General features: G+C 36.0%; 1 pseudogene; it reads right to left on the bottom strand.

Moving 5' to 3' along the window:
* Nucleotides 1-2,507: 2,507 nt before the first annotated feature.
* Nucleotides 2,508-9,167, bottom strand: LOC115506055 (annotated as a pseudogene).
* Between the last annotated feature and the right edge of the window lie 861 nt (nucleotides 9,168-10,028).

Raw genomic sequence — 10,028 nt, 5'->3', positions numbered from 1 at the left:
GTTGATTTGGGTATCTAAAACATATATATCTTTTGGCATTTATGCAGATTAACAAGACAGGAGAAATCTAATGCTTCATGTTACTATGATGCTATTCCTGGTGACATTTTTAAAGTATTTTTTTGAGTATCAATTATACTTAAGAAGACTATATAATTTACCATTCAAACCAGGATGGCAATAGAAAATAGTCTGATTAATATTTACCCAGAGAAAATAGGCATAAATCAGAAGTGTCTCAAGCAAACCAGGCCATATGGTCCTCTCATGTTTTGAAAGGTAGTTGAAGAAATAGAATTTTTAGTTTATAGTGATTGGTAAATGTGAAGTGGAATTATTTAACTGAATCTCATTAGAAAGTGAAGTCTATTAGGAAGTATGTTGGTAATCTTAAAACATTAGGATTCTGTTTAGTGAAATATAGTCAAATTCATGTATTTTCTTTGATTTAACCACTTATAAATGTTTGTTATTTGAGGAAGTGGTGAGTATTAACAGAGTTGACATCAAGCAGATATGTTCAGGTGTCTCTTGTTTTCCATCGCTAACACTTTTGTCAACAGTCAACCCAAATACTCCATGGGGGGAAAAAATAACTGAACACAATAAAAAATAATTTGTGCTTTAGGTTCTTCTCATTCTCTCACATGAGTACAGCTAACCAATGCACATGGTAATGGTCTAATAATTGTTTCTAGAAGTAATGAATACTGTCAGGCTCTCGTGATTCTTCCAACATTTATCAGAAGCAGAAATTCAGACAGTGCGTGATCCATTGATCCTGGTAGCCATTTTGGTTCCCCCACTCCCACCCCTTTAAATGTTGAAAGTATAGGGAGGGTGTCCTGATGATATCTGTATGATGAGTCTTCCAAGTCAAATGGAAATAGGATAATCAAATCCAGCCATCTTTAATTACATTTTTTGATAAATGATGTAAATAAATGCGAAACTTTTTTTTAACATAGGTGGACTATTGTTTAAAGTATAAAGTCTTTATCTGAATAAAGTTAAGGTTAAGACTGTTTGTTGGGGGACATGGAAAGTATTAAGTGTTATTATCCCTAATGAAAGGAAATAATCTTGATAAGTTAATGTAAGTGGAAGAGCCAACCCAGATTTCTAAAAATTCTAAATTTCAGAATCTAATTAAGATATGAAGTTTTATAAATTTTACTTCATATAGGAACCACTATTGGATTAAGACAGGAGAAAATTGTGAATTGTCATTTTGAATGTATTAGTGGATAAATTTATAATCAATAAATTGTTTATTGTATATAATAATTATTATATATAAGATTGTATAACTATCTTTGTTCTGTGATATGCCACATTTACACCTAAGGTGAGTTTTTTTAATAAAACTTTTTCACAAAGACAAGGGACACCCTATAATTAAGTCTTGCTAAGTCTCTCATATTACAAGATGATCTCTAAATAACATTATTTTTAACAAACTAGTTTAAGCAACTTTCCAAGCATTAGTCAGGTAAATACTGTGTATCATGCCCATTTTATATTGGGGTATACACAGTATTATTAAGTTTCTTAGAAATTTTTATCTTGTGAGTATTTTAAGTTATTGTTTGACCTCATCTCCAAATTATCCCTTTTTATGAAAATTAATTGAGATATACAGTGCAAACCATAATTTAATCTGAATATAAACGTATGTATATGTTTCCAATGAGTTATCTATCAGTTATCACAAATAGCAATGAAGACCTTAGAGCTATATTAGAAAAACGTATACCTGGAATTTAACTCTGCAATCTCACTTGCTCTCAAGAGAACACCATCCATTTCAAATCTATGTCACAAACTCCAAGAGACTGGGGGAGTGGGAGTGAGGGGTGGGCAGAGTGGTAAACACAGGTGATGGACAGAAATTCAGCTTTCAAGGAAACTCAAATCAGATGCATTATTACAGATAAGGACAAGGAAAAGCTTATGGATTTTAGAATATTTTTTTAAAGTTTATTTATTTATTTTGAGAGAGACAGTGACAGCACGAGTTGTGGAGGGGCAGAGAGAGAGAGAACCCCAACCTAGCTCCACACTGGCAGTGCAGAGCTCAGTGTGGGGCTCAAACCCATGAAACTGAGAGATCATGACCTGAACTGAAACCGAGTCGGACGCTTTACCGACTGAGCACCCAGGCTCCCCAAAACCTACGGATTTTAAAAAATGACTTTTCTGCCAGCACCATGCAAGTCTCACAGAGAGATGTGTGACAAATCGACTGACTTAAAAGGATGGAGGCTACATTTCAGATCATTTCAACTGCAAACAGTTGACCTTTTCCATTGAGGTTCAGCCACGAAGTTGGCATAGCCAGAAGCTCCATGTTGGATTTGCAAATACAGTTTACTTCACAGAAATTCAACATTATAAACAGCAGGCACCTCCCACCCACCCCGTCCCCTCGCTCCCTCCTCCTCACTCCCCATCCAGTCCAGCTGGGTGCAGACCACACTAAGCAGAGAGTGAACAGCGATGCAGCCCTACTGCTTTGCAGGGAGACTGAAAAGTGATGGAACCTGTCTGCACCATGTCCTGCCTGCCCTGCACATGCACACGCCCGCCCGCTGCACAGGCCACCAGAGTCTGGCTGGGCCCAGCCCACAGTGGACCAGTGCAACGGATCCACCCCAGTTCTTTAATTCCTTCATGTCATCCTCTTCCTCTTCCTTTATTTTGGTGGTTTTTGATGGTAAGGTTATAGAGGGAACATTTGGCAGAGGGACCGTTTAAGGTCCACCGACGTCCAGCAAATTCTTGTCTAGTTCCTCCTGTTCTAGTTCTTCTAATTCCACCATGAGCTCATCCTTACCAAATTCTTCTCCAAACCCTACAGGTTTTTAAATAGCTGTATTTGCAAGTTCTTGCTGGTCACAGATGTCCTGCGTTAACTCTTCAATTTTATCAATGTCCGTGTTGTCATGGGCAGACCTCATGACCTTGGTGACATAGCCCATGTTCTTGAGCACTTCGATATTGGTATTGGCATTCTCTAGGGCCTCTCGCTGAAACTCAGTGGTTGATGATGTGCTCTTGATCATGCCTCTTCTTGTGCTTCAGCACCCAACGGGCCACATGCTTGTTTTGGTGCCATGCTTCTTGGTGGCAGTCAGCTCCTGCTCAGTCTTTGTCTCCAGGAATTACTGCTTCTTACTTAGCCCAAATTATCCCTTTTAAATAAGTTGTCCAATGTATTCATGAGGCTTTATTTGATAAAGGAAAAAATGCATATGTAAAATGCTTTCCTCACTTGTTAATACACCCAAAGCATTTTAGGAAATTATGCAGTGAACTCAGTTTGTGTCTCTCTGTCTCTCATCCTCTGTCTCTTTGTCTCATATATAGGATGTGTTTATATAATAGAATATGTACATACATAAAAGTTTCTCAACTTTTAAATCATACTTAATGCTCAAAAAATTTTGTGTAACACAGAGAGGATGGCAATTTGTCTACTGAGAAAGACAGTTGAAGAAAATAAGCAGTTTTTAAAACTCAACTAGTAACTAAATGACTGAGTTGTGTAGTGATCCAGCCATGCAGGCATATATTTAAAATAAGATTATTTTTCTCAAAACTGCTGATATTCTTTGAAGTTCAATTTAATAAATATAAAATTATCAAAGACTAACCAGCCTTAAAAACTTGATGCCTAAAAACAAACAAACAAACAAAACCAAATTGTCATCTAAAATAAAATTTCATTAGACTTGCTTTGTCTGAGTTATTATTTTGGAAAATCAAAGCTAATGCAAACCATATATTCACCAACGGCCTATGTACTAAAATTTTGTGAAGTTTCCTGTAATAATTTCCATTTTGGAGACGAGAGGTTCAGTAACTTATTCAAGGTCAGGATCTCCTAAGTGGGGGAGGCAGAACTCCATTGTTGTTGGTTTGACCTTAGAACTCAGTGTTTGCTCTACCTCATATTATCTACTTAAAAGGATAGGAAAATTTCTTTTTTAAAACTGAAACTTAAAAAAAAAAAAAAAACTTCTTTGTCCAAAGTTTTGAGGCAGCATGGTAGACTGGAAAAAAACAAAACACATTATCACAGGAATCAGAAGAGCTTGGCCAGTTTGAGTTTTGCTGATTATTAGCAGGATAGATGATTTACCTCTCTGAACATTAGCACTTAGGATCTAGTAGTGCTTGTCCGGCCTTCCTAAGTTATTCTCATGTATGTAATAGTCAGATAAGATAATGTCCAATTGTAGCATTTTCAAAATCTTGAGGACTTTCAAAGGTAAGGAGCTAGGAGTTCGTATTGCAAATAAAACTTACTGCAACACACTAAAAATGAATGGTTGTTGGTATCTCCTTTGGTATGACCTGTTTGATCATGGAACAAAATATCTAGTAGGCCATATCTGAGCTTTTAATGGCGTTGGGTCATGATCATCTCATATATAGTATTTAGGCTTCATGAAAGATCTTGTTGAATTTTTTTTTTTACTTTATTAAAGGTCCACAATTCTTCATCTAAAATGCTCAGGGCGGGATGTCTTTCAGAACTCTTCAGGTTTTAGAAATGTAATATGATACGTCAACTATAAATTTCATAAAAACCCAGTGGAGTCTGAGACAGAACTCCATAATCCAACACATTAGTATTTGTGCAGAGTAATAGATCAGAATTCTCAAAAGATGGATGAAAGCTATATAGTTTCTTGCCAAGTTAAGTCGGGTTATGTTGCCAAATGAAGAAGTGCTGAAATTACAAAAAATTTCATCTTTAGGTTTCAGATATGTGGATAATGGGTGAAAAGATTATAATGATGTTTACTTTTAGAATTATAAAAACAATGCCGACACATTTTAGAAGTTTTAGAAAATGGCAGAGGAGCTCGGTAGAGCATGAAGCTCTTGATCTCAGAATTGTGAGTTCAAGCCCCACCCTGGGTGTACAGATTACATAAAAAATAAATTTAAAAATTTTAAGAAAAGGAAAATGCAGAAAAAAGAAAAAAGAAAAAGCCACGCACAATTGAGAGAATGTCTTCTAGCTGCCAGTGTCTATCCCTTTTATACAACTTAGACTGTACAATACATATCATCTTATAGTTCACTCAATTCTTTTAATAGTATGGATATTCTTAAGGGTCTTCTTAAAACAGACAGAAAAAAACGAAGGGAAAGGACAGCAGAGCTAGAAGAGGGAACTCTGCAAATCAATGACAGAAGATGTAGAAGGCTATTGTTAAAAGAATCTGAGTTTTTGTAAAGAAGCGCTCCTGAACTAGAGTCTAGATCAATTTTTAATGTTATAAAGGATACGATACGATATGGATTTTTAAAATGCATAGAAAATCCTCAAGCTCCATTTAATGCATCTTTCCTGTCTGCTTGCTCTCTTTGGTTCTCTTGCCAAGGAGAGCCCAGTTCCTCATTTGAGCATACATTGTCTTATCATTGCCTGTTGAAAAAGCAAATGTTATCTTAGGATTTTCAAGTAATGTAGTCTTTTTTCTTTTGTAGAATTTATATTTGCTAATTTTAATGTTTGCCATGAGAAAATGTCTATACTGTGATCTTTGGAAGGAACTCTGAATATTTAAAGCACACTAGAAATCTCGAATGCTTTTCTTATCTGGGGTTAGACAGCTTCATTTAAGTGAAAAACAACTGCCCTTTAGAAGGTATGCTTCAAAAATTACAGGATCCACTATTCTGCATGCTTTTCCAAGATTGCACAGTGCTGTGTTTACAAGTACTTTTTGAGATTCTAAGTGAATGAAACAAACCTAAGTTTAGAAGCCAGGCTTACTCTATCTATAGTCTATTAAATGCGTCTGCGTCTGACTTCCAGAATGTCAACCTGCTATATTTCGCTTCATATCTGTATTTGACTGGAAGCATTAACAAATGGGGAAGGCATAAAATATTTAGAGCCCATGAAGCACTCAGGACTGTCAAAATGATCTATTTCACATACATGGCCGTATGCTGGGGCTTTTAGGTAAGATTTGTCCATTTATGTAAGATATAGCTACAGTTCCTATTTTCTTCGATTTCATTGCGTTCTATCATAAAGCTAACAATAAACTTTGAAATGCACTTAAGTTCTTTTTTTTTTTATTTCTTTCTTTTCTCGCCTTTGGGTCATGTGTACATGATTGAGAGAAGTAGAATTATGTCCTCAGAGTGAGGGAGTTTTAAGTATTAAAATACTGAAAGGGGGGCGCCTGGCTGGCTCAGTCAGTTAAGCGTCCGACTTCAGCTCAGATCACGATCTCGCGGTCCGTGAGTTCGAGCCCCGCGTCGGGCTCTGGGCTGATGGCTCAGAGCCTGGAGCCTGCTTCCGATTCTGTGTCTCCCTCTCTCTCTGCCCCTCCCCCGTTCATGCTCTGTCTCTCTCTGTCTCAAAAATAAATAAAACGTTAAAAAAAATTTTTTTTAAATACTGAGAGGTATGTTTATAGTTTAGAAAGAGAACAATCCCCAAGCGTCCCCCACCCGCTCCCTTTACTTCTTGATGAGTTTATGCCTTATTGAATTGTCAGAAAAACTTGTCTCTATTGAAATTTAATAAACCATATTAAAACATTCCATGACATAGACCACGAGGAAAGCCACCACATGTGGTCCTTCCTTACTGGGTTTGTGATCTGTCAGTAGTGGATATAAATGGCTTTGACTGAAGTGAGTATTAGTGACAAGATCATCACAAACCAGAACCCCAGGGAAAAGCAAAATAATGTATTTTTAATTTCAATATTCTTTACATTGAGATTACTAGTGAGTTTTAATGCCTATTTATTGTTCCCTATACCTTGGAGGGAGGTGTTAATTATATAGTGTTTTTGGTGACTGATTTGCTGTTCTCAGTCTTTTTTTTTTTTTTAGTCATTTCTTGCTCTCCACCTTGCCATCCGTCGTTACTTCATGCAGAATGTTGTGACCTTACAAATAAAAAACTGAGGCTAAAAGCTTACTCTAATGCATCAATTTGTACTTTAAAAACTTCACTAAATCTGCAAAGTCACCATCTTCATAAATCAGAGAACTAAGTTATATTGTTATTATTGATAACATTGCAATCTTTAGTTTGAACAAATATCTTATTGCTGCTGTCATGGTTGAGTGAGCTAAGGAAAGTTCTAGCTTGCCTTCCCTATTTGCTAGAACCTTATTAAAGGACTGGTAAGAACACAAGAAAAAAGAAAATCATCTAGATATGTTAAAATCGTATGAATGGTGTTTGAAGGGAATGATGTTTGAATTAACCTGAATCCTAATCTCCAACATTCAAAGCAAATAAATGACTACTTATTTTTAATATGGTCTGAACATCGACATTGTTTTAGAAGTGCTCATTAATGTGAATCAAGGATGATACATGGTGTCAGAGCACAAGTAAAGTAGGAAAGTAGGAGAAGGACAAAAAGTATGGCTTTTCCAGACCCAGAGGAATTACAGTCACAAGTGCTGGGAGCCTTCCCCAGTGACATCTCAAACATTTTAAATATTCTGCAACAGAACGGATAGTTGCCTTAGGTCTGCCTCCTCAAAGCAAATGCTTCTTAATCAATACAATATATATGTTATATATTGCATGTATATTATTATTGTATTATTTGTATATATTTTACAAATATATGTATTATTGTATATAGTATATATTTTTGTATATATATTATATACATATATATTATATATGTGTGTGTGTGTGTGTATATATGTATATATATATATATAAAATTGCATTAGGCATTTTAAATAATGACTCATTTCACTTTTAAAACAACCCAACAAGGGGATACTGTTATTATCCACTCAACTCAGAAAAGTTGAGTTAGCCTGTCCACGTCACATAGCAAGTTAACTGCAGAGCCAGGAGATGGAACCTAGGCAGTGCGGCTCCAGAGTCTTGGCTGCTAACCACTGCCATGTTCTCTTCTCACTCATCTACAACATAGGTCAAGAACAGAAACTAGGATCTAGAATCCTTGCAGAAGGAATTTTGATACCATTCTTAAATAATTTAAGCTGTTTGGAAGAATGAATGTCACATTATTTTGGTGTGATATGCTTTGAAAACATGTCACTAACAACCTTGTATAAGGTCACTCCTCATCAGGGAAATACAAATCAAAACCACACTGGGATACCACCTCACGCCAGTCGGAATGGCTAAAATGAACAAATCAGGAGACTATAGATGCTGGCGAGAATGTGGAGAAACGGGAACACTCTTCCACTATTGGTGGGAATGCAAACTGGTGCAGCCGCTCTGGAAAACAGTGTGGAGGTTCCTCAGAAAATTAAAAATAGATCTACCCTATGATCCAGCAATAGCACTGCTAGGAATGTACCCAAGGGATCCAGGAGTGCTGATGCATAGGGGCACTTGTACCCCAATGTTTACAGCAGCACTTTCAACAATAGCCAAATTATGGAAAGAGCCTAAATGTCCATCAACTGACGAATGGATAAAGAAATTGTGGTTTATATACACAATGGAATACTATGTGGCAATGAGAAAGAATGAAATCTGGCCATTTGTAGCAACATGGTTGGAACTGGAGAGTATTATGCTAAGTGAAGTAAGTCAGGAAGAGAAAGATAGATACCATATGTTTTCACTCATATGTGGATCATGAGAAATTTAACAGAAAACCAGGGGGAAGGAAACTGCGGGGGTGGGGGGAGTTACAGAGAGGGAAGGAGGCAAACCATAAGAGACTCTTAAAAACTGAGAACAAACTGAGGATTGATGGGGGGGTGGGGGGAGAAGGAAAAGTGGGTGATGGGCATTGAGGACGGCACCTGTTGGGATGAGCACTGGGTATTGTATGGAAACCAATTTGACAATAAATTATTTTTTTTTAAAAAGAGTAAGGCAGAGATAATTAATTAATATATTAATTTATTTAAATTAGTTTATTAATTTAATTAGTTTTATTAATTTAAATAATTACTTTAATTAATAAGTTTATTTAAATTAACTTGTTTTGGAGAAGAGGAAGCTGTCATCCATGACTCTGGTGATGGTCATTTTAAAGCAACATATTCCTATCATAAAGTACAATTAGCTGAAAATCAAGAGCTCACCATTGGATATGTTCACCCTCACTTTTCTCTTGAAAACAGTCCCTGCTGCTGAAAAATGTGTTTGGCTTAAAAAATCCAACGGCCATTCCAACATGGATACCAAAGAGAGCAATGTGATGAGCCTCAGAGGATTCCTCAAATCAATCTGTAACTATTTAGATGGTTATCCAAATCATGCATAATATATGATTATAGACTTATAGTTTACATAGACAATTCATGTCGAAATTAGTCTGCAATTCTCAGAAGTACATGTTTTCTTATGAAATTTTTTAGAAGACAAGCAACCCAAAATTTGCAATACATTTTTTATATAACATGTACATTGTGACTATCTGAGGGAAGTAAATATTTCTAAACAGCATTTGAAAAACACCTTGAGTTCTGTGCATTTTCCTCACCAATCTCATCCTGAGCATGTTATTTATACATACACATATACACACATGCACACACACATACAACACACTCATACTCTCAGATACATTTCAAGACCCAGAATAACTTTAGTAATTCCCTTTTTCTCCAAAGTGGTAGATATTAGATATTTCAACTGACCTTTGGCTAGCTGCATCACTACTTATATTTGATAACTTACCAAAAAAAAAAAAAAGATAAAAACACATAAGGATAGGCAACAAGTTAGGTAGAAGTTATTGAGTTTGCAAAACAAAAATTGGGTTCAATCCCAACATCCATGTCATCTGCCATTTTTCTGCATTGATTATTAATCTCAGAACACTCCAAGCCACAGTTAACTTAGCTAGCTGGACAACTCATCCAGAACATGTAAAGTGGTAATAAGCATCATAGGGGTGATCTGTTCATAGACTCATGCTATTTGGTAGATGTTTGACTGGAAGATCTGTGTTAAAATCTTCCATTAAAATATTTTATGGAATAGCAAGAACTAAATGTTTCAGGTAGTGGATATAGGTTATTTTCAT

Source organism: Lynx canadensis, chromosome F2, assembly GCF_007474595.2.
Source record: "Lynx canadensis isolate LIC74 chromosome F2, mLynCan4.pri.v2, whole genome shotgun sequence".
NCBI lineage: Eukaryota > Metazoa > Chordata > Mammalia > Carnivora > Felidae > Lynx > Lynx canadensis.
This window is presented reverse-complemented; position numbering and strand designations above follow the sequence as displayed.